General features: G+C 37.6%; 1 long non-coding RNA gene across 1 annotated transcript; it reads right to left on the reverse strand.

Moving 5' to 3' along the window:
- Positions 1 to 975: 975 nt before the first annotated feature.
- Positions 976 to 1,906, reverse strand: LOC147873844 (uncharacterized). Its single transcript, XR_015535041.1, has 2 exons — positions 1,695 to 1,906; positions 976 to 1,018 (listed from the first exon to the last, which is right to left on the reverse strand). It is a non-coding gene; the product is annotated as an uncharacterized LOC147873844 (long non-coding RNA).
- Positions 1,907 to 26,850: the final 24,944 nt, after the last annotated feature.

Raw genomic sequence — 26,850 nt, forward strand, 5'->3', positions numbered from 1 at the left:
TTTCCGAAAAGAACTATTTTCAGCATTAAAAAGAGTTAAGCAGATGAACTGTGAAGTCCAGCGGTCGGAATTGGCACTTATACTATAACACCAAGAAACCAACGTAGTTATTAAGTTTCTTTCATGCAACTGCATTATACATCTTCAGCAAAAGTTACATTACAATAAGTAATGACGTTTTATTTAGGTAAAGTACTCGAAAACAAATTTCTCTACAACCTTGGGCAAAAATTCAAATTTCCCAACGTACTGCTGGAGTTTCCAGGCATTTCCCTAAAAGACGTGGAGATCCTATGAATTAGTAATGGCGGATTACAATCGTAGGAAGCGTGCTTTTTGCTGTTCTGTATATGAAGAAACGCATTCATCGACCGCTGCAGAACGTCCTTACCAAATAAGATTTGAGGAGCAGTCTCCTAGCAGTGTTTTCAATATTGTGTGGCAATCGCAGTTCAAGAAGATAAAGAATTCTTCGGGAACAAACCGTGTTTACTGAAGAAACTACGTTTCACGAAAGTGGTTAGTAACAATTTCTAACCATGCGGGGATCAGAATCGCCCGGGTTCGTAGTTGAACATCATCACCGCTTTCCGAAACTGAACAGCTATAAACAAAAACTTTGATGTTGCACCACTGTTGTAAAGCAATCTATTTTCCAATACGTGGTATGAATAAAAACCTTTTAAATCTATACTGTAATTTGCAGTCGCCCTTCAACGTTCGTGCCGCTTGATTTCAACTTTAGTCAAACGACGCACACAGTTTTTATTAAAAAGCAGTTTATCAATCTCCTACTCACCCCTCCTACGCGATGACCTCGAAGATACTGGTCTTCTTAGCGCATGGAGACCGCACGCATAAGAACAGAGACTGCAGACCAACCAAGTCCTCACAATAGCAAATTATGAACGACACACGCAAAACAGTCAAACTGGGCACCAGAACAGCATTCAGCACAAGGCATACGTAAGAAACAGATGAGTCTTCACAGCCAATATGTCTTTTTAAGAAATGTAGACTATTTCACAAGAATAAAATGCACATCACTTGGCTTGTAAATCTTAATTTGTGGCAATGATATTAAAGAATCTGTACACATCGCAGTATTGATCCCGAACATTATAAATGTTACGAATAAAATCACAGATAATATCCAACTGACAACGAAATGACATAGTCAGCACATCATAAATATTATTAATTTAAATTAAAGAACATTAAAACTGTTGTCGAGGGAATTGTGAATAACTCTGAGAAGTTTATTTGGCCATGTGTCGGACAGTGTCGATTGCAGTGGTCAAATGAACATTAGTTGTTTCGTAACAGACACTTTTATACATATCTGAAACTAAAGAAATTTTGTGATCTTGTTTCAGTTCAAAAGTTCCCCAAACAAACTCATGATTTAAATTTGGTTTTAATCAAACGTTTACAATGAACCACAGTTAGCCCATGTTACATTTTGTGGCGGCTTCAGTGGATACAAAACCAGTTACTTGTATCAACTAAACTGACAACAGTCTATTATTCTTAACAAATTGCTTTACTGTAGTAATGACCTTGATGTTTTCATTGAAAATAAGGACATAACGTGTTAAAACCTTTCATCTTGCGTATCATGTCATTAAATATGATTTATAATTAGGATCACACCGCAAATTAAATATTCAAAGTAAAATGTTCCGTAAACCAACTTCACAACTCTTCTTTAATGTTGACAATGGACCCGCGAAAATCTCTCACTGCTTACGGAAGTCACAATCACACGCCACATGTCAACGCCAATAACGGCGAACCGGCAGGCTTACATCCTACGGCCACAACCTGCGACAAGCGACTGTGACACTGCGCAGAACCAGCGAGCAACTGAGGGGAACGCGCAACGTAAACAGAGACACCGCTAACAGTTACGGGAATGGTCTCAAGATGAATAGGACTCCGATTTAAGAAGTTTTAAAACGTCGCCGTGTAGAAAGAATATCACACCTGAAGATTTCTGTCTTCTGGGTTGTTGCGCTGTGTAGTCTGGTAGATGCTAACCAACGTTTCAGAGGTCATACTGCCTAAATCATCAGGGCGATGAAGATTTCTGTCTTCTGGGTTGTTGCGCTGTGTAGTCTGGTCGATGTTAACCAACGTTTCAGAGGTCATACTGCCTCCGTCATCAGAGTATGAAGATTTCTGTCTTCTGGGTTGTTGCGCTGTGTAGTCTGGTCGATGTTAACCAACGTTTCAGAGGTCATACTGCCTCCATCATCAGAGTATGAAGTTTTCTGTCTTCTGGGTTGTTGCGCTGTGTAGTCTGGTAGATGCTAACCAACGTTTCAGAGGTCATACTGCCTCCATCATCAGGGCGATGAAGATTTCTGTCTTCTGGGTTGTTGCGCTGTGTAGTCTGGTCGATGTTAACCAACGTTTCAGAGGTCATACTGCCTCCGTCATCAGAGTATGAAGATTTCTGTCTTCTGGGTTGTTGCGCTGTGTAGTCTGGTCGATGTTAACCAACGTTTCAGAGGTCATACTGCCTCCATCATCAGAGTATGAAGTTTTCTGTCTTCTGGGTTGTTGCGCTGTGTAGTCTGGTAGATGCTAACCAACGTTTCAGAGGTCATACTGCCTCCGTCATCAGGGCGCTGATTCGTTGGTAAACATCTACCATACTACACGGCGCAACAACCCAGAAGACAGAAAACTTCATACTCATCGCTCTGATGACGGAGGAAGTATGACCTCTGAAAAGTTGGTTAACATCGACCAGACTACACAGCGTAACAACCCAGAAGACAGAAATCTTCATACTCACCGCTGTGAAAAGCTCAAATCTTACAATATCACACCTGTCTTTAGGGCATTTATCCGATCGAGATACGCTTTTCATTTCATCATAAAACATTTTAATTTCATCCATCCCTCATTCTACCGATGTTCACTATTTCGCTAATCTTTTACGTGTATATGACGCACTAACTTATTTTAATCGATCTTGTTTGAGAATGGTCCCCACCACAGTTACATGATCCTACTCCACTTTCTTTACAGAGTGTTAAAAAAATGGTATTTAGAACATACGACTGGCTCATTAAATCGACGAATGAATAACGATCCCAAGGTCTGAAACTGCAGCTACAGAGTTTTAACAGCCAATAACAAAGTACTTAATGACAAGGCAATCCAACGTAAAGGACGAGTTGTAACCTAAAACTTCACAGGCCTTCATGCGTGCGTGCGTGTGAAAATACGGTTAATGCAATTATTTACGCAGCTTCTTAGAAAGGGCCCAGCATTTTAGATCATAGTCGGTCTCCTTCAGTGACATTTACTGATTATAAGAACGTGAACAGGAAGCCCTTCAATACCTTCATTTGTGCGACTTAATTCGTGCCACATTTTTTAGTGTTCTGTCTGACGACAGGTCCATACGAACAGGATCCTTCCATATTTTTCTCGGACTGGGACCTGTTCATATACGTTCTTGGCAGATGATCCAGAAGTGGTTTGCCATTGCCTTCTTCTGTGTGTGAATGGAGTAATTGTTGGGATGCCACGGAGGAAAACTCCGTGTTGCCTAGACCACGGCCTTTCCCAACACAAGTTATAAATTCGGGCACCGCCGGGAATCGAAACCTAGACCCCAGGATTACAAAGCCAGCGTTCTAACCGCTAGACCATCGTGCGACATACTAAAATAAAATTTCCAAAACTTCACATCAGTAAAGTCGTCATTCGCAGACGGCTGTCTTCTGGGTTGTTGCGCTTTGTAGTCTGGTAGAAGTTAAACGACGTTTCAGAGGTCCTTGCTGCCTCCATCATCACCATCATTATTTATAAGAAGCACTATCCAGAAACAGAAGCACAGTTTGCATTTTCATAAGCCCGTGGTACGTTGTCAAAGCTTGCGTCTCTTTTGATTACCGACATCCCAGTCTGGCGCGTGCGGTCAGAAGAGCACTGAACACAAGTATCCAGTCCTCGCATGGTACGCATACGAAATATAGCTCGCTGCATCTCTTTTACGGCCATATGTATGCATGAATGTGGGATGTGTTCGTATAACACAGTCTCTATCCCCGAGCTGTCCAGATGAATACTGAAGCTGTATAACTTTCGATTGAAACAACACATTTCTAGGCTCGTTCAGAATGAAAAGTTTCAAAAATGCTCCTGATGGCTTCTCCGTGTTTCCCTGCCTCTTTGTCCACAAATCGAGAATTGCAATATGTATTTTAATTACACTGATATTGGCAAATTAGAGACATTCCAGTCTTAGCTAATGCGAAGGTTTCGATAGCAAGTGGACAGATATGAGACTTGTGTCCCAACACACTATTTATGTTTTGTATTATTGTTTTCCTGCGTCTCTCAGCTCGAGAAACATTAAACTGACTTCGGTAATACATAGAAACCTGTAACCATCGTTCCCCGAACTATTGTTTTCCCGCATGCATCGTCCGTTTTGTTCGATCCCGGATACATCTCATATAGAAAAATGTTAAATTTTCCCGCTTCTATTATTCCTCGAACTATCATGTGTTTCCTATGGTGACAGCCAAATAAATTTCAGATGTACTTAATTCATAGAGGTTGGAGCCGTCTAAATGTGACGTTAGTGTGGATATGTATATCTCGATACATTTCAAAATAAAATGTTCACATCTGTAATCTATTATGTCTAAACGCTTTATATAAATACCCAATAATCCATCAAGACGTGAGGTGGAGGATGCGCAACATCGGAAACGACCACTTACCAACAACGATATTACGCGCTTAAGCAGTTCCAATATAACACAAATAGTGTTTATATGAATGTAATACATAATAATACGTCTGAAGTTACATAATGTTTCCACAAGAATTATTTCTTGCAAAATGTATGCAGTGTAGATGGTGACACAAATACGTAGCAGATCCATGCGTAACGATGACCCAATCTAACTCACTATATATAAGTATCATGTAACGAAAGAATCGGAATAAACATACGTGAATGATAGTACGTCATTTATTAATATAAATCGACTCACAAAAAAACTGAAAATAAATCTCTGGTACATTATTTTGCAATGCTTGGTGGGCGCGGAATTCGTGGCGCACGTCAAAATTGTGGTAACATATTGGTGTCGTATGTCAAATGTCAGCAAAATATATTGAAAATATTGCCTCACATTTCCTCGAGGAGACGACGTACTATCACAAAGACGCAGCCTGTCGGAAAAATAAGGAACCAAAGATAAGACGTGCCATCTGTGATGACCTCAATGGAAAGAAATCAATACATTCGAATGGCATATAGGACCAATCAGAAGTCAGTCAGTACTGATTTTGTCTTGAAACAGTCGGCTCGTCCCGATTGAATAGTCGCCATCAAACTACGGTTGTAATTATTTGATTTCGGTCGGTCAGTATCAACGTAAATTTGTGCTCTAGAAATAGTGTTCTTCGGGACCATTAACAAGATTAATTGCCACCGCTAAATCACGTATCAACGGGTGTTACCTACAGTGAATCTCAGTGTAAGGATGTCTTCTCGGTGACGAGTGAGAATAGAAACAAGTGAAACTCCAATCCCACATAACATGCAAGAATATGTGCGGTTCGCCACATTGAGACATACGACTTCGGTGAAAGGACATTTACATGCCATGACTGCTCAGTATAGACGTTTGTACGAGTTAGTAACACGTAAATCATATACAGATATCGCGTATCTGCAGAAGCCGGACCTATGTAATTTCAGAATATTTATTCTTTATAACGATGACTGGGGTCACTTAAGTAATTACATGTAGTGTAATGTAAAATTAAATAAATATTTTAATAAATTCTTCTTCGTGTGACAACATGTATACTTCCACAATGAAATATACAATAACATCATATTTAAGTGATAGGTGATTGGTGTACTTGCAATTACTGAAAATATGTGTCCAATAAAATATCCTTGTAAAAAAATTAAATTGGGTATGAAAGTGAAGCCCAGAATATAATATACTATTTAAATTGACGGAATCGAATTTTTGAGTGTTTAATAATTTACAATTAAACATAACGAGCTCAAGGTGCCCTCACATGCGCACGTCATACGACTGCACTGCGCAACAACGTCTGCGCAGGTGCCCCACTAACCAAACCTAACCTAACCCAAACCAACCAAGAGAGGGTAATCTGGATCAGTGCAAATTGGTTTCCTGCGCACTAATGTTGGAAAATGCAAATGGATGCAAAAAAAATTATTGAAATTTTGTATGAACGTCATGCCACAGGTACGTTAATGATATTCATAATCTATTATGTCTTATCGCTTTTTAGAAATTCGCACGAAGGCATCAAAATCGTGAGGTGGAGATGCGCAAAGTCGGCCAAGACCACTTATCAATAACGATATTACCCGCTCACACAATCCCCATATAACACAAATAGTGGTTATTTGCGTGTAATATATCATAACACGTCTAAAATTACATAATATTTCCACAAGAATTATTTCTTGCAAAATTTATGCAGTGTAAATGTTGACGCAAATACGTAGCAGATTCGGAGTAACGATGACCCAATCCAACTCACTATAAACAAGTATCATGTAACGAAAGAATCGGAATAAACATACGTGAATGATAGTACGTCATATATTAATATCAATCGGATCACAAAAAAACAGAAAATAAATATCTGGTACATTATTTTGCAATGCTTGGTGGGAGCGGAATTCGTGGCGCACGTCAAACTTATGGTAACATATTGGTGTCGTACGTCAAATGTCAACAAAATATATTGAAAATATTGCCTCACATTTACTCGAGGACACGACGTACTATCACAAAGACGCAGCCAGTCGGAAAAATAAGGAACCAAAGATAAGACGTGCCATCTGTGATGACCTCAATGGAAAGAAATCAATACTTTCGAATGGCATATAGGACCAATCAGAAGTCAGTCAGTACTGATTTTGTCTTGGAACAGTCGCTTGTCCCGATTGAATATTCGCCATTAAACTACGATTGGAATTATTTGATTTCGGTCGGTCAGTATCAACGAAAATTTTTGCTCTAGAAATAGTGGTCTTCGGGACCATTAACAAGATTAATTACCACCGCTAAATCACGTATCAACGGGTGCTACCTACACTGAATCACAGTGTAAGGATGTCTTCTCGGTGACGTGTGAGAATAGAAACAAGTGAAAAACCAATTCAACATAACATGCAAGAATATGTGCGGTTCGCCACATTGAGACATACGACTTCGGTGAAAGGACATTTGCATGCCATGTGTGCTCAGTAAAGAAGTTTGTACGAGTTAGTAACACGTAAATCATATACAGATGTCGCGTATCTGCAGAAGCCGGACCTATGTAATTTGAGATCATTTATTCTTTATAACGATGACTGGGGTCACTTAAGTAATTACATGTAGTGTAATGTAAAATTAAATAAATATTTTAATAAATTCTTCTTCGCGTGACAACATATATACTTCCACAATGAAATATACAATAACATCATATTTAAGTGATAGGTGATTGGTGTTCTTGCAATTACTGAAAATATGTGTCCAATAAAATATCCTTGTAAAAAAATTAAATTGGGTATGAAAGTGAAGACCAGAATATAATATAATATTTAAATTGACGGAATCGAATTTTTGAGTGTTTAATAATTTACAATTAAACATAACGAAATCAAGGTGCCCTCACATGCGCACGTCATACGACTGCACTGCGCAACATCGTATGCGCAGGTACCCCCCTAACCTAACCTAACCTAACCTAACCCAAACCAACCAAGACGGGGTAATCTGGATCAGTGCAAATTGGTTTCCTGCGCACGAATTTTGGAAAATGCAATTGGATGCTCAGAAATTATTGAAATTTAGTATGGACGTCATGCCACAGATAATTTAATGATATTCATACTCTATAATGTATTATCGCTTTTTAGAAATTCGAACGAAGGCATCAAAATCGTGAGTTAGAGGATGCGCAAAGTCGGCCACGACCAGTTATTAATAATGATATTACGTGCTCAAACAATCCCCATATAAGACAAATACTGGTTATATGTGTGTAATACATCATAACACATCTAAAATTACATAATGTTTCCACAAGAATTATTTCTTGCAAAATTTATGCAGTGTAAATGTTGACGCAAATACGTAGCAGATTCATGCGTAATGATGACCCAATCTAACTCACTATAAACAAGTATCATGTATCGAAAGAATCGAAATAAACATACGTGAATGATAGAAAGTCATTTATTAATATTAATCGGCTCACAAAAAGCTGAAAATAAATCTCTGGTTATTATTTTGCAATGCTTGGTGGGCGCAGAATTCGTGGCGCACGTCAAACTTGTAGTAACTTATTGGGGTCGTATGTCAAATGTCAACAAAGTATATTGAAAATATTGCCTCACATTTACTCGACGACACGACGTTCAATCACTAAGACGCAGCCTGTCGGAAAAATAAGGAACCAAAGATAAGACGTGCCATCTGTGATGACCTCAATGGAAAGAAATCAATACTTTCGAATGGCACATAGGGCCAATCAGAAGTCAGTCAGTACAGATTTTGTCTTGGAACAGTCGGCTTGTCCCGATTGAATAGTCGCCATTAAACTACGGTTGTAATTATTTGATTTCTGTCGGTCAGTATCAACGTAAATTTCTGCTCTAGAAATAGTGTTCTTCGGGACCATTAACAAGTTTAATTACCACCGCTAAATCACGTATCAACGGGTGCTTCCTACAGTAAATCTCAGTGTAAGTATGTCTTCTCGGTGACGTGTGAGAATAGAAACAAGTGAAACTCCAATCCCACATAACATGCAAGAATATGTGCGGTACGGCACATTGAGACATACGACTTCGGTAAAAGGACATTTGCATGCCATGTGTGCTCAGTATAGACGTTTGTACGAGTTAGTAACACGTAAATCATATACAGATGTCGCGTATCTGCAGAAGCTGGACCTATGTAATTTGAGAACTTTTATTCTTTATAACGATGACTGGGGTCACTTAAGTAATTACATGTAGTGTAATTTAAAATTAAATAAATATTTTAATAAAATCTTCTTCGTGTGACAACATATATACTTCCACAATGAAATATTCAATAACATCATATTTATGTGATAGGTGATTGGTGTACTTGCAATTACTGAAAAATGTGTCCAATAAAATATCCTTGTAAAAAAATTAAATTAGGTATGAAAGTGAAGCCCAGAATATAATATACTTTTTATATTGACGGAATCGAATTTTTGAGTGTTTAATAATTTACAATTAAACATAACGAGCTCAAGGTGCCCTCACATGCGCACGTCATACGACTGCACTGCGCAACAACGTCTGCGCAGATGCCTCACTAACCTAACCTAAACTAACCTAACCTAACCCAAACCAACCAAGACGGGGTAATCTGGATCAGTGCAAATCAGTTTCCTGCGCACGAATTTTGGAAAATGCAAATGGATGGTCAGAAATTATTGAAATTTTGTATGGACGTCATGCCACAGGTAAGTTAATGATATTCATACTCTATTATGTATTATCGCTTCTTAGAAATTCGAACGAAGGCATCAAAGTCGTGAGGTGGAGGATGCGCAAAGTCGGCCACGACCACTTATCAATAACGATGTTACGCGCTCACACAATCCCCATATAACACAAATAGTGGTTATATGCGTGTAATACATCATAACACATCTAAAATTACATAATGTTTCCACAAGAATTATTTCTTGCAAAATTAATGCAGTGTAAATTTTGACGCAAATACGTGGCAGATTCATGCGTAACGATGACCCAATCTAACTCACTATAAACAAGTATCATGTAACGAAAGAATCGGAATAAACATACGTGAATGATAGTACGTCATTTATTAATATCAATCGGCTCACAAAAAAACTGAAAATAAATCTCTGGTACATTATTTTGCAATGCTTAGTGGGCGCGGAATTCGTGGCGCACGTCAAACTTGTGGTAACATATTGGTGTCTTATGTCAAATGTCAACAAAATATATTGAAAATATTGCCTCACATTTACTCGAGGATACGACGTACAATCACAAAGACGCAACCTGTCGGAAAAATAAGGAACCAAAGATAAGACGTGCCATCTGTGATGACCTCAATGGAAAGAAATCAATACTTTCGAATTTCATATAGGGCCAATCAGAAGTCAGTCATTACTAATTTTGTCTTGGAACAGTCGGCTTGTCCAAATTGAATAGTTTCCATTGTGTCGTATGTCAAATGTGAACAAAATATATTAGAAAATATTGCCTCACATTTACTCGAGGACACGACGTACAATCACAAAGACGAAGACTGTCGGAAAAATAAGGAACCAAAGATAAGACGTGCCATCTGTGATGACCTCAATGGAAAGAAATCAATACTTTCGAATGGCATATAGGGCCAATCAGAAGTCAGTCAGTACTGATTTTGTCTTGGAAAAGTCGGCTTGTCCCGATTGAATAGTCGCCATTAAACTACGGTTGTAATTATTTGATTTTTGTCGGACAGAATCAACGTAAATTTCTGCTCTAGAAATAGTGTTCTTCGGGACCATTAACAAGATTAATTACCACCGCTAAATCACGTATCAACGGGTGTTACCTACAGTGAATATCAGTGTAAGGATGTCTTCTCGGTGACGAGTGAGAATAGAAACAAGTGAAACTCCAATCCCACATAACATGCAAGAATATGTGCGGTTCGCCACATTGAGAACTACGACTTCGGTGAAAAGACATTTGCATGCCATGTGTGCTCAGTATAGACGTTTGTACGAGTTAGTAACACGTAAATCATATACAGATGTCGCGTATCTGCAGAAGCCGGACCTATGTAATTTGAGAACATTTATTCTTTATAACGATGACTGGGGTCACTTAAGTAATTACATGTAGTGTAAAAAAAAATAAATAAATATTTTAATAAAATCTTCTTCGTGTGACAACATATATACTTCCACAATGAAATATTCAATAACATCATATTTAAGTGATAGGTGATTGGTGTACTTGCAATTACTGAAAAATGAGTCCAATAAAATATCCTTGTAAAAAAATTAAATTAGGTATGAAAGTGAAGCCCAGAATATAATATACTATTTAAATTGACGGAATCGAATTTTTGATTGTTTAATAATTTACAATTAAACATAACGAGCTCAAGGTGCCCTCACATGCGCACGTCATACGACTGCAATGCGCAACAACGTCTGCGCAGATGCCTCACTAACCTAACCTAACCTAACCTAATCCAAACCAACTAAGACGGGGTAATCTGGATCAGTGCAAATTGGTTTCCTGCGCACGAATTTTGGAAAATGCAAATGGATGCTCAGAAATTATTGAAGTTTTGTATGGACGTCATGCCACAGGTAAGTTAATGATATTCATACTCTATTATGTATTATCGCTTCTTAGAAATTCGAACGAAGGCATCAAATTCGTGAGGTGGAGGATGCGCAAAGTCGGCCACGACCACTTCTCAATAACGATATTACGCGCTCACACAATCCCAATATAACACAAATAGTGGTTTTATGCGTGTAATACATCATAACACATCTAAAATTACATAATGTTTCCACAAGAATTATTTCTTGCAAAATGTATGCAGTGTAAATGTTGACGCAAATACGTAGCAGATTCATGCGTAACGATGACCCAATCTAACTCACTATAAACAAGTATCATGTAACGAAAGAATCGGAATAAACATACGTGAATGATAGTACGTCATTTATTAATATCAATCGGCTCACAAAAAAAATAAATCTCTGGTTATTATTTTGCGATGCTCGGTGGGCGCAGAATTCGTGGCGCACGTCAAACTTGTGGTAACATATTGGTGTCGTATGTCAAATGTCAACAAAATATATTGAAAATATTGCCTCACATTTACTCGAGGACACGACGTACAATCACAAAGACGCAGCCTGTCGGAAAAATAAGGAACCAAAGATAAGACGTGCCATCTGTGATGACCTCAATGGAAAGAAATCAATACTTTCGAATGGCATATAGGGCCAATCAGAAGTCAGTCAGTACTGATTTTGTCTTGGAACAGTCGGCTTGTCCCGATTGAATAGTGCCATTAAACTACGGTTGTAATTATTTGATTTCGGTCGGTCAGTATCAACGTTAATTTCTGCTCTAGAAATAGTGTTCTTCGGGACCATTAACAAGATTAATTACCACCGCTAAATCACGTATCAACGGGTGCTACCTACAGTGAATCTCAGTGTAAGGATGTCTTCTCGGTGACGTGTGAGAATAGAAACAAGTGAAACACCAATTCAACATAACATGCAAGAATATGTGCGGTTCGCCACATTGAGACATACGACTTCGGTGAAAGGACATTTGCAATCCATGTGTGCTCAGTAAATACGTTTGTACGAGTTAGTAACACGTAAATCATATACAGATGTCGCGTATCTGCAAAAGCCGGACCTATGTAATTTGAGATCATTTATTCTTTATAACGATGACTGGGGTCACTTAAGTAATTACATGTAGTGTAATGTAAAATTAAATAAATATTTTAATAAATTCTTCTTCGTGTGACAACATATATACTTCCACAATGAAATATACAATAACATCATATTTAAGTGATAGGTGATTGGTGTACTTGCAATTACTGAAAATATGTGTCCAATAAAATATCGTTGTAAAAAAATTAAATTGGGTATGAATGTGAAGCCCACAATATAATATACTATTTAAATTGACGGAATCGAATTTTTGAGTGTTTAATAATTTACAATTAAACATAACGAGCTCAAGGTGCCCTCACATGCGCACGTCATACGACTGCACTGCGCAACAACGTCTGCGCAGGTGCCCCACTAACCTAACCTAACCTAACCTAACCCAACCCAAACCAACCAAGACGGGGTAATCTGGATCAGTGCAAATTGGTTTCCTGCGCACGAATTTTGGAAAATGCAAATGGATGCTCAAAAATTATTGAAATTTTGTATGGACGTCATGCCACAGGTGAGTTAATGATATTCTTACTCTATTATGTCTTATCGCTTTTTAGAAATTCGAACGAAGGCATCAAAATCGTGAGTTGGAGTTTGCGCAAAGACGGCCACGACCACTTATCAATAACGATGTTACGCGCTCACACAATCCCCGTATAACACAAATAGTGGTTATATGCATGTAATACATCATAACACATCTAAAATTACATAATGTTTCCACAAGAATTATTTCTTGCAAAATTAATGCAGTGTAAATGTTGACGCAAATACGTAGCAGATTCATGCGTAACGATGACCCAATCTAACTCAATATAAACAAGTATCATGTAACGAAAGAATCGGAATAAACATACGTGAATGATAGTACGTCATTTATTAATATCAATCGGCTCACATAAAAACTGAAAATAAATCTCTGGTACATTATTTTGCAATGCTTGGTGGGCGCGGAATTCGTGGCGCACGTCAAACTTGTGGTAACATATTGGTGTCGTATGTCAAATGTCAACAAGATATATTGAAAATATTGCCTCACATTTACTCGAGGACACGACGTACAATCACAAAGACGAATTCTGTCGGAAAAATAAGGAACCAAAGATAAGACGTGCCATATGTGATGACCTCAATGGAAAGAAATCAATACTTTCGAATGGCATATAGGGCCAATCAGAAGTCAGTCAGTATTGATTTTGTCTTGGAAAAGTCGGCTCGTCCCGATTGAATAGTCGCCATTAAACTACGGTTGTAATTATTTGATTTCTGTCGGACAGAATCAACGTAAATTTGTGCTCTAGAAATAGTGTTCTTCGGGACCATTAACAAGATTAATTACCACCGCTAAATCACGTATCAACGGGTGCTACCTACAGTGACTCTCAGTGTAAGGATGTCTTCTCGGTGACGTGTGAGAATAGAAACAAGTGAAACTCCAATCCCACATAACATGCAAGAATATGTGCGGTTCGCCACATTGAGAACTACGACTTCGGTGAAAGGACATTTGCATGCCATGTGTGCTCAGTATAGACGTTTGTACGAGTTAGTAACACGTAAATCATATACAGATGTCGCGTATCTGCAGAAGCCGGACCTATGTAATTTGAGAACATTTATTCTTTATAACGATGACTGGGGTCACTTAAGTAATTACATGTAATGTAATAAAAAAATAAATAAATATTTTAATAAAATCTTCTTCGTGTGACAACATATATACTTCCACAATGAAATATTCAATAACATCATATTTAAGTGATAGGTGATTGGTGTACTTGCAATTACTGAAAAATGAGTCCAATAAAATATCCTTGTAAAAAAATTAAATTAGGTATGAAAGTGAAGCCCAGAATATAATATAGTATTTAAATTGACGGAATCGAATTTTTGATTGTTTAATAATTTACAATTAAACATAACGAGCTCAAGGTGCCCTCACATGCGCACGTCATACGACTGCACTGCGCAACAACGTCTGCGCAGATGCCTCACTAACCTAACCTAACCTAACCTAACCCAAACCAACCAAGACGGGGTAATCTGGATCAGTGCAAATTGGTTTCCTGCGCACGAATTTTGGAAAATGCAAATGGATGCTCAGAAATTATTGAAATTTTGTATGGACGTCATGCCACAGGTAAGTTAATGATATTCATACTCTATTATTTATTATCGCTTCTTAGAAATTCGAACGAAGGCATCAAAGTCGTGAGGTGGAGGATGCGCAAAGTCGGCCACGACCACTTCTCAATAACGATATTACGCGCTCACACAATCCCAATATAACACAAATAGTGGTTTTATGCGTGTAATACATCATAACACATCTAAAATTACATAATGTTTCCACAAGAATTATTTCTTGCAAAATTTATGCAGTGTAAATGTTGACGCAAATACGTAGCAGATTCATGCGTAACGATGACCCAATCTAACTCACTATAAACAAGTATCATGTAACGAAAGAATCGGAATAAACATACGTGAATGATAGTACGTCATTTATTAATATCAATCGGCTCACAAAAAAAAATAAATCTCTGGTTATTATTTTGCGATGCTCGGTGGGCGCAGAATTCGTGGCGCACGTCAAACTTGTGGTAACATATTGGTGTCGTATGTCAAATGTCAACAAAATATATTGAAAATATTGCCTCACATTTACTCGAGGACACGACGTACAATCACAAAGACGCAGCCTGTCGGAAAAATAAGGAACCAAAGATAAGACGTGCCATCTGTGATGACCTCAATGGAAAGAAATCAATACTTTCGAATGGCATATAGGGCCAATCAGAAGTCAGTCAGTACTGATTTTGTCTTGGAACAGTCGGCTTGTCCCGATTGAATAGTCGCCATTAAACTAAGGTTGTAATTATTTGATTTCGGTCGGTCAGTATCAACGTAAATTTGTGCTCTAGAAATACTGTTCTTCGGGACCATTAACAAGATTAATTATCACCGCTAAATCAAGTATCAACGGGTGCTACCTACAGTGAATCTCAGTGTAAGAATGTCTTCTCGGTGACGGGTGAGAATAGAAACAAGAGAAACTCCAATTCAACATAACATGCAAGAATATGTGCGGTTCGCCACATTGAGACATACGACTTCGGTGAAAGGACATTTGCATGCCATGTGTGCTCAGTAAAGACGTTTGTACGAGTTAGTAACACGTAAATCATATACAGAAGTCGCGTATCTGCAGAAGCCGGACCTATGTAATTTGAGAACATTTATTCTTTATAACGATGACTGGGGTCACTTAAGTAATTACATGTAGTGTAATGTAAAATTAAATAAATATTTTAATAAATTCTTCTTCGTGTGACAACATATATACTTCCAGAATGAAATATACAATAACATCATATTTAAGTGATAGGTGATTGGTGTACTTGAAATTACTGAAAATATGTGTCCAATAAAATATCCTTGTAAAAAAATTAAATTGGGTATGAAATTGAAGCCCAGAATATAATATACTATTAAAATTGACGGAATCGAATTTTTGAGTGTTTAATAATTTACAATTAAACATAACGAGCTCAAGGTGCCCTCACATGCGCACGTCATACGACTGCACTGCGCAACAACGTCTGCGCAGGTGCCCCACTAACCTAACCTAACATAACCTAACCTAACCTAACCTAACCTAACCCAAACCAACCAAGACGGGGTAGTCTGGATCAGTGCAAATTGGTTTCCTGCGCACGAATTTTGGAAAATGCAAATGGATGCTCAGAAATTATTGAAATTTTGTATGGACGACATGCCACAGGTAAGTTAATGATATTCATACTCTATTATGTCTTATCGCTTTTTAGAAATTCGCACGAAGGCATCAAATTCGTGAGGTGGAGGATGCGCAAAGTCGGCCATGACCACTTATCAATAACGATATTACGCGCTCACACAATCCCCCTATAACACAAATAGTGCTTATATGCGTGTAATACATCAAAACACGTCTAAAATTACATAATGTTTCCACAAGAATTATTTCTTGCAAAATGTATGCAGTGTAGATGTTGACACAAATACGGAGCAGATCCATGCGTAACGATGACCCAATCTAACTCACTATATATAAGTATCATGTAACGAAAGAATCGGAATAAACATACGTGAATGATAGTACGTCATTTATTAATATAAATCGACTCACAAAAAACTGAAAATAAATCTCTGGTACATTATTTTGCAATGCTTGGTGGGCGCGGAATTCGTGGCGCACGTCAAACTTGTGGTAACATATTGGTGTCATATGTCAAATGTCAACAAAATATAATGAAAATATTGCCTCAGATTTACTCGAGGACACGACGTACTATCACAAAGACGCAGCCTGTCGGAAAAATAAGGAACCAAAGATAAGACGTGCCATCTGTGATGACCTCAATGGAAAGAAATCAATACTTTCGAATGGCATATAGGACCAATCAGAAGTCAGTCAGTACTGATTTTGTCTTGGAACAGTCGGCTTGTCCCGATTGAATAGTCGCCATTAAACTAAGGTTGTAATTATTTGATTTCGGTCGGTCAGTATCAACGTAAATTTGTGCTCTAGAAATACTGTTCTTCGGGACCATTAACAAGATTAATTATCACCGCTAAATCAAGTATCAACGGGTGCTACCTACAGTGAATCTCAGTGTAAGGATGTCTTCTCGGTGACGTGTGAGAATAGAAACAAGAGAAACACCAATTCAACATAACATGCAAGAAAATGTGCGGTTCGCCACATTGAGACATACGACTTCGGTGAAAGGACATTTGCATGCCATGTGTGCTCAGTAAAGACGTTTGTACGAGTTAGTAACACGTAAATCATATACAGAAGTCGCGTATCTGCAGAAGCCGGACCTATGTAATTTAAGAACATTTATTCTTTATAACGATGACTGGGGTCACTTAAGTAATTACATGTAGTGTAATGTAAAATTAAATAAATATTTTAATAAATTCTTCTTCGTGTGACAACATATATACTTCCAGAATGAAATATACAATAACATCATATTTAAGTGATAGGTGATTGGTGTACTTGAAATTACTGAAAATATGTGTCCAATAAAATATCCTTGTAAAAAAATTAAATTGGGTATGAAAGTGAAGCCCAGAATATAATATACTATTAAAATTGACGGAATCGAATTTTTGAGTGTTTAATAATTTACAATTAAACATAACGAGCTCAAGGTGCCCTCACATGCGCACGTCATACGACTGCACTGCGCAACAACGTCTGCGCAGGTGCCCCACTAACCTAAACTAACCTAACCTAACCCAAACCAACCAAGACGTGGTAATCTGGATCAGTGCAAATTGGTTTCCTGCGCACGAATTTTGGAAAATGCAAATGGATGCTCAGAAATTATTGAAATTTTGTATGGACGACATGCCACAGGTAAGTTAATGATATTCATACTCTATTATGTCTTATCGCTTTTTAGAAATTCGCACGAAGGCATCAAATTCGTGAGGTGGAGGATGCGCAAAGTCGGCCACGACCACTTATCAATAACGATATTACGCGCTCATACAATCCCCTATAACACAAATAGTGCTTATATGCGTGTAATACATCAAAACACGTCTAAAATTACATAATGTTTCCACAAGAATTATTTCTTGCAAAATTTATGCAGTGTAAATATTGACGCAAATACGTAGCAGATTCATGCGTAACGATGACCCAATCTAACTCACTATAAACAAGTATCATGTAACGAAAGAATCGGAATAAACATACGTGAATGATAGAACGTCATTTATTAATATCAATCGGCTCACAAAAAAAATGAAAATAAATCTCTGGTTATTATTTACAATGCTTGCTGTTCGCGGAATTCGTGGCGCACGTTAAACTTGTGGTAACATATTGGTGTCGTATGTCAAATGTCAACAAAATATATTGAAAATATTGCCTTACATTTACTCGAGGACACGACGTACAATCACAAAGACGCAGCCTGTCGGAAAAATAAGGAACCAAAGATAAGACGTGCCATCTGTGATGACCTCAATGGAAAGAAATCAATACTTTCGAATGGCATATAGGGCCAATCACAAGTCAATCAGTACTCATTTTGTCCTGGAACAGTCGGCTTGTCCCGATTGAATAGTCGCCATTAAACTACGGTTGTAATTATTTGATTTCGGTCGATCAGTATCAACGTAAATTTCTGCTCTAGAAATAGTGTTCTTCGGGACAATTAACAAGTTTAATTGCCACCGCTAAATCACGTATCAACGGGTGCTACCTACAGTGAATCTCAGTGTAAGGATGTCTTCTCGGTGACGTGTGAGAATAGAAACAAGTGAAACTCCAATCCCACATAACATGCAAGAATATGTGCGGTTCGCCACATTGAGACATACGACTTCGGTGAAAAGACATTTGCATGCCATGTGTGCTCAGTATAGACGTTTGTACGAGTTAGTAACACGTAAATCATATACAGATGTCGCGTATCTGCAGAAGCTGGACCTATGTAATTTGAGAACATTTATTCTTTATAACGATGACTGGGGTCACTTAAGTAATTACATGCAGTGTAATGTAAAATTAAATAAATATTTTAATAAAATCTTCTTCCTGTGACAACATATATACTTACACAATGAAATATTCAATAACATCATATTTAAGTGATAGCTGATTGGTGTACTTGCAATTACTGAAAAATGTGTCCAATAAAATATCCTTGTAAAAAAATTAAATTGGGTATGAAAGTGAAGCCCAGAATATAATATACTATTTAAATTGACGGAATCGAATTTTTGAGTGTTTAATAATTTACAATTAAACATAACGAGCTCAAGGTGCCCTCACATGCGCACGTCATACGACTGCACTGCGCAACAACGTCTGTGCAGATGCCTCACTAACCTAACCTAACCTAACATAACCCAAACCAACCAAGACGGGGTAATCTGGATCAGTGCAAATTGGTTTCCTGCGCACGAATTTTGGAAAATGCAAATGGATGCTCAGAAATTATTGAAATTTTGTATGGACTTCATGGCACAAGTAAGTTAATGATATTCATACTCTATTATGTATTATCGCTTCTTAGAAATTCGAACGAAGGCATCAAAGTCGTGAGGTGGAGGATGCGCAAAGCCGGCCACGACCACTTATCAATAACGATGTTACGCGCTCACACAATCCCCATATAACACAAATAGTGGTTATATGCGTGTAATACATCATAACACATCTAAAATTACAAAATGTTTCCACAAGAATTATTTCTTTCAAAATTTATGCAGTGTAAATGTTGACGCAAATACGTAGCAGATTCATGCGTAACGATGACCCAATCTAACTCACTATAAACAAGTATCATGTAACGAAAGAATCGGAATAAACATACGTGAATGATAGTACGTCATTAATTAATATCAATCGGCTCACAAAAAAACTGAAAATAAATCTCTGGTACATTATTTTGCAATGCTCGGTGGGCGCAGAATTCGTGGCGCACGTCAAACTTGTGGTAACATATTGGTGTCGTATGTCAAATGTCAACAAAATATATTGAAAATATTGCCTCACATTTACTCGAGGACACGACGTACAATCACAAAGACGCAGCCTGTCGGAAAAATAAGGAACCAAAGATAAGACGTGCCATCTGTGATGACCTCAATGGAAAGAAATCAATACTTTCGAATGGCATATAGGGCCAATCAGAAGTCAGTCAGTACTGATTTTGTCTTGGAACAGTCGGCTTGTCCCGATTGAATAGTCGCCATTAAACTAAGGTTGTAATTATTTGATTTCGTTCGGTCAGTATCAACGTAAATTTGTGCTCTAGAAATACTGTTCTTCGTGACAATTAACAAGATTAATTATCACCGCTAAATCAAGTATCAACGGGTGCTACCTACAGTGAATCTCAGTGTAAGGATGTCTTCTCGGTGACGTGTGAGAATAGAAACAAGAGAAACTTTAATTCAACATAACATGCAAGAATATGTGCGGTTCGCCACATTGAGACATACGACTTCGGTGAAAGGACATTTGCATGCCATGTGTGCTCAGTAAAGACGTTTGTACGAGTTAGTAACACGTAAATCATATACAGAAGTCGCGTATCTGCAGAAGCCGGACCTATGTAATTTGAGAACATTTATTCTTTATAACGATGACTGGGGTCACTTAAGTAATTACATGTAGTGTAATGTAAAATTAAATAAATATTTTAATAAATTTTTCTTCGTGTGACAACATATATACTTCCAGAATGAAATATACAATAACATCATATTTAAGTGATAGGTGATTGGTGTACTTGAAATAACTGAAAATATGTGTCCAATAAAATATCCTTGTAAAAAAATTAAATTGGGTATGAAAGTGAAGCCCAGAATATAATATACTATTAAAATTGACGGAATCGAATTTTTGAGTGTTTAATAATTTACAATTAAACATAACGAGCTCAAGGTGCCCTCACATGCGCACGTCATACGACTGCACTGCGCAACAACGTCTGCGCAGGTGCCCCACTAACCTAACCTAACCTAACCTAACCCAAACCAACCAAGACGGGGTAATCTGGATCAGTGCAAATTGGTTTCCTGCGCACGAATTTTGGAAAATGCAAATGGATGCTCAGAAATTAATGAAATTTTGTATGGACGACATGCCACAGGTAAGTTAATGATATTCATACTCTATTATGTCTTATCGCTTTTTAGAAATTCGCACGAAGGCATCAAAGTCGTGAGGTGGAGAATGCGCAAAGTCGGCCACGACCACTTATCAATAACGAAATTACGCGCTCACACAATCCCCCTATAAAACAAATAGTGCTTATATGCGTCTAATACATCAAAGCACGTCTAAAATTACATAATGTTTCCACAAGAATTATTTCTTGCAAAATGTATGCAGTGTAGATGTTGACACAAATACGTAGCAGATCCATGCGTAACGATGACCCAATCTAACTCACTATATATAAGTATCATGTAACGAAAGAATCGGAATAAACATACGTGAATGATAGTACGTCATTTATGAATATAAATCGACTCACAAAAAACTGAAAATAAATCTCTTGTACATTATTTTGCAATGCTTGGTGGGCGCGGAATTCGTGGCGCACGTCAAACTTGTGGTAACATATTGGTGTCGTATGTCAAATGTCAACAAAATATAATGAAAATATAGCCTCAGATTTACTCGAGGACACGACGTACTATCACAAAGACGCAGCCTGTCGGAAAAATAAGGAACCAAAGATAACACGTGCCATCTGTGATGACCTCAATGGAAAGAAATCAATACTTTCGAATGGCATATAGGACCAATCACAAGTCAGTCAGTACTGATTTTGTCTTGGAAGAGTCGGCTTGTCCCGATTGAATAGTCGCCATTAAACTAAGGTTGTAATTATTTGATTTCGGTCGGTCAGTATCAACGTAAATTTGTGCTCTAGAAATACTGATCTTCGGGACCATTAACAAGATTAATTATCACCGCTAAATCAAGTATCAACGGGTGCTACCTACAGTGAATCTCAGTGTAAGGATGTCTTCTCGGTGACGTGTGAGAATAGAAACAAAAGAAACACCAATTCAACATAACATGCAAGAATATGTGCGGTTCACCACATTGAGACATACGACTTCGGTGAAAGGACATTTGCATGCCATGTGTGCTCAGTAAAGACGTTTGTACGAGTTAGTAACACGTAAATCATATACAGAAGTCGCGTATCTGCAGAAGCCGGACCTATGTAATTTGAGAACATTTATTTTTATAACGATGACTGGGGTCACTTAAGTAATTACATGTAGTGTAATGTAAAATTAAATAAATATTTTAATAAATTCTTCTTCGTGTGACAACATATATACTTCCAGAATGAAATATACAATAACATCATATTTAAGTGATAGGTGATTGGTGTACTTGTAATTACTAAAAATATGTGTCCAATAAAATATCCTTGTAAAAAAATTAAATTGGGTATGAATGTGAAGCCCAGAATATAATATACTATTAAAATTGACGGAATCGAATTTTTGAGTGTTTCATAATTTACAATTAAACATAACGAGCTCAAGGTGCCCTCACATGCGCACGTCATACGACTGCACTGCGCAACAACGTCTGCGCAGGTGCCCCACTAACCTAACCTAACCTAACCTAACCTAACCTAACCTAACCCAAACCAACCAAGACGGGGTAATCTGGATCAGTGCAAATTGGTTTCCTGCGCACGAATTTTGGAAAATGCAAATGGATGCTCAGAAATTATTGAAATTTTGTATGGACGACATGCCACAGGTAAGTTAATGATATTCATACTCTATTATGTCTTATCGCTTTTTAGAAATTCGCACGAAGGCATCAAAGTCGTGAGGTGGAGGATGCGCAAAGTCGGCCATGACCACTTATCAATAACGATATTACGCGCTCACACAATCCACCTATAACCCAAATAGTGCTTATATGCGTGTAATACATCAAAACACGTCTAAAATTACATAATGTTTCCACAAGAATTATTTCTTGCAAAATGTATGCAGTGTAGATGTTGACACAAATACGGAGCAGATCCATGCGTAACGATGACCCAATCTAACTCACTATATATAAGTATCATGTAACGAAAGAATCGGAATAAACATACGTGAATGATAGTAAGTCATTTATTAATATAAATCGACTCTCAAAAAACTGAAAATTAATCTCTGGTACATTATTTTGCAATGCTTGGTGGGCGCGGAATTCGTGGCGCACGTCAAACTTGTGGTAACATATTGGTGTCGTATGTCAAATGTCAACAAAATATAATGAAAATATTGCCTCAGATTTACTCGAGGACACGACGTACTATCACAAAGACGCAGCCTGTCGGAAAAATAAGGAACCAAAGATAAGACGTGCCATCTGTGATGACCTCAATGGAAAGAAATCAATACTTTCGAATGGCATATAGGACCAATCAGAAGTCAGTCAGTACTGATTTTGTCTTGGAACAGTCGGCTTGTCCCGATTGAATAGTCGCCATTAAACTAAGTTTGTAATTATTTGATTTCGGTCGGTCAGTATCAACGTAAATTTGTGCTCTAGAAATACTGTTCTTCGGGACCATTAACAAGATTAATTATCACCGCTAAATCAAGTATCAACGGGTGCTACCTACAGTGAATCTCAGTGTAAGGATGTCTTCTCGGTGACGTGTGAGAATAGAAACAAGAGAAACACCAATTCAACATAACATGCAAGAAAATGTGCGGTTCGCCACATTGAGACATACGACTTCGGTGAAAGAACATTTGCATGCCATGTGTGCTCAGTAAAGACGTTTGTACGAGTTAGTAACACGTAAATCATATACAGAAGTCGCGTATCTGCAGAAGCCGGACCTATGTAATTTAAGAACATTTATTCTTTATAACGATGACTGGGGTCACTTAAGTAATTACATGTAGTGTAATGTAAAATTAAATAAATATTTTAATAAATTCGTCTTCGTGTGACAACATATATACTTCCAGAATGAAATATACAATAACATCATATTTAAGTGATAGGTGATAGGTGTACTTGAAATTACTGAAAATATGTGTCCAATAAAATATCCTTGTAAAAAAATTAAATTGGGTATGAAAGTGAAGCCCAGAATATAATATACTATTAAAATTGACGGAATCGAATTTTTGAGTGTTTAATAATTTACAATTAAACATAACGAGCTCAAGGTGCCCTCACATGCGCACGTCATACGACTGCACTGCGCAACAACGTCTGCGCAGGTGCCCCACTAACCTAACCTAACCTAACCTAACCTAACCTAACCTAACCTAACCGAAACCAACTAAGACGGGGTAATCTGGATCAGTGCAAATTGGTTTCCTGCGCACGAATTTTGGAAAATGCAAATGGATGCTCAGAAATTATTGAAATTTTGTATGGACTACATGCCACAGGTAAGTTAATGATATTCATACTCTATTATGTCTTATCGCTTTTTAGAAATTCGCACGAAGGCATCAAAGTCGTGAGGTGGAGGATGCGCAAAGTCGGCCATGACCACTTATCAATAACGATATTACGCGCTCACACAATCCCCCTATAACACAAATAGTGCTTATATGCGTGTAATACATCAAAACACGTCTAAAATTACATAATGTTTCCACAAGAATTATTTCTTGCAAAATGTATGCAGTGTAGATGTTGACACAAATACGGAGCAGATCCATGCGTAACGGTGACCCAATCTAATTCACTATATATAAGTATCATGTAACGAAAGAATCGGAATAAACATACGTGAATGATAGTACGTCATTTATGAATATAAATCGACTCACAAAAAACTGAAAATAAATCTCTTGTACATTATTTTGCAATGCTTGGTGGGCGCGGAATTCGTGGCGCACGTCAAACTTGTGGTAACATATTGGTGTCGTATGTCAAATGTCAACAAAATATAATGAAAATATTGCCTCAGATTTACTCGAGGACACGACGTACTATCACAAAGACGCAGCCTGTCGGAAAAATAAGGAACCAAAGATAAGACGTGCCATCTGTGATGACCTCAATGGAAAGAAATCAATACTTTCGAATGGCATATAGGACCAATCACAAGTCAGTCAGTACTGATTTTGTCTTGGAACAGTCGGCTTGTCCCGATTGAATAGTCGCCATTAAACTAAGGTTGTAATTATTTGATTTCGGTCGGTCAGTATCAACGTAAATTTGTGCTCTAGAAATACTGTTCTTCGGGACCATTAACAAGATTAATTATCACCGCTAAATCAAGTATCAACGGGTGCTACCTACAGTGAATCTCAGTGTAAGGATGTCTTCTCGGTGACGTGTGAGAATAGAAACAAGAGAAACACCAATTCAACATAACATGCAAGAAAATGTGCGGTTCGCCACATTGAGACATACGACTTCGGTGAAAGAACATTTGCATGCCATGTGTGCTCAGTAAAGACGTTTGTACGAGTTAGTAACACGTAAATCATATACAGAAGTCGCGTATCTGCAGAAGCCGGACCTATGTAATTTAAGAACATTTATTCTTTATAACGATGACTGGGGTCACTTAAGTAATTACATGTAGTGTAATGTAAAATTAAATAAATATTTTAATAAATTCGTCTTCGTGTGACTACATATATACTTCCAGAATGAAATATACAATAACATCATATTTAAGTGATAGGTGATTGGTGTACTTGAAATTACTGAAAATATGTGTCCAATAAAATATCCTTGTAAAAAAATTAAATTGGGTATGAAAGTGAAGCCCAGAATATAATATACTATTAAAATTGACGGAATCGAATTTTTGAGTGTTTAATAATTTACAATTAAACATAACGAGCTCAAGGTGCCCTCACATGCGCACGTCATACGACTGCACTGCGCAACAACGTCTGCGCAGGTGCCCCACTAACCTAACCTAACCTAACCTAACCTAACCTAACCTAACCTAACCGAAACCAACTAAGACGGGGTAATCTGGATCAGTGCAAATTGGTTTCCTGCGCACGAATTTTGGAAAATGCAAATGGATGCTCAGAAATTATTGAAATTTTGTATGGACTACATGCCACAGGTAAGTTAATGATATTCATACTCTATTATGTCTTATCGCTTTTTAGAAATTCGCACGAAGGCATCAAATTCGTGAGGTGGAGGATGCGCAAAGTCGGCCATGACCACTTATCAATAACGATATTACGCGCTCACACAATCCCCCTATAACACAAATAGTGCTTATATGCGTGTAATACATCAAAACACGTCTAAAATTACATAATGTTTCCACAAGAATTATTTCTTGCAAAATGTATGCAGTGTAGATGTTGACACAAATACGGAGCAGATCCATGCGTAACGGTGACCCAATCTAATTCACTATATATAAGTATCATGTAACGAAAGAATCGGAATAAACATACGTGAATGATAGTACGTCATTTATGAATATAAATCGACTCACAAAAAACTGAAAATAAATCTCTTGTACATTATTTTGCAATGCTTGGTGGGCGCGGAATTCGTGGCGCACGTCAAACTTGTGGTAACATATTGGTGTCGTATGTCAAATGTCAACAAAATATAATGAAAATATTGCCTCAGATTTACTCGAGGACACGACGTACTATCACAAAGACGCAGCCTGTCGGAAAAATAAGGAACCAAAGATAAGACGTGCCATCTGTGATGACCTCAATGGAAAGAAATCAATACTTTCGAATGGCATATAGGACCAATCACAAGTCAGTCAGTACTGATTTTGTCTTGGAACAGTCGGCTTGTCCCGATTGAATAGTCGC

This window comes from Zootermopsis nevadensis, unplaced genomic scaffold, assembly GCF_977971745.1.
Source record: "Zootermopsis nevadensis isolate Lab colony 2312 unplaced genomic scaffold, Znev_1.0 Znev_ptg000013l, whole genome shotgun sequence".
Lineage (NCBI taxonomy): Eukaryota > Metazoa > Arthropoda > Insecta > Blattodea > Termopsidae > Zootermopsis > Zootermopsis nevadensis.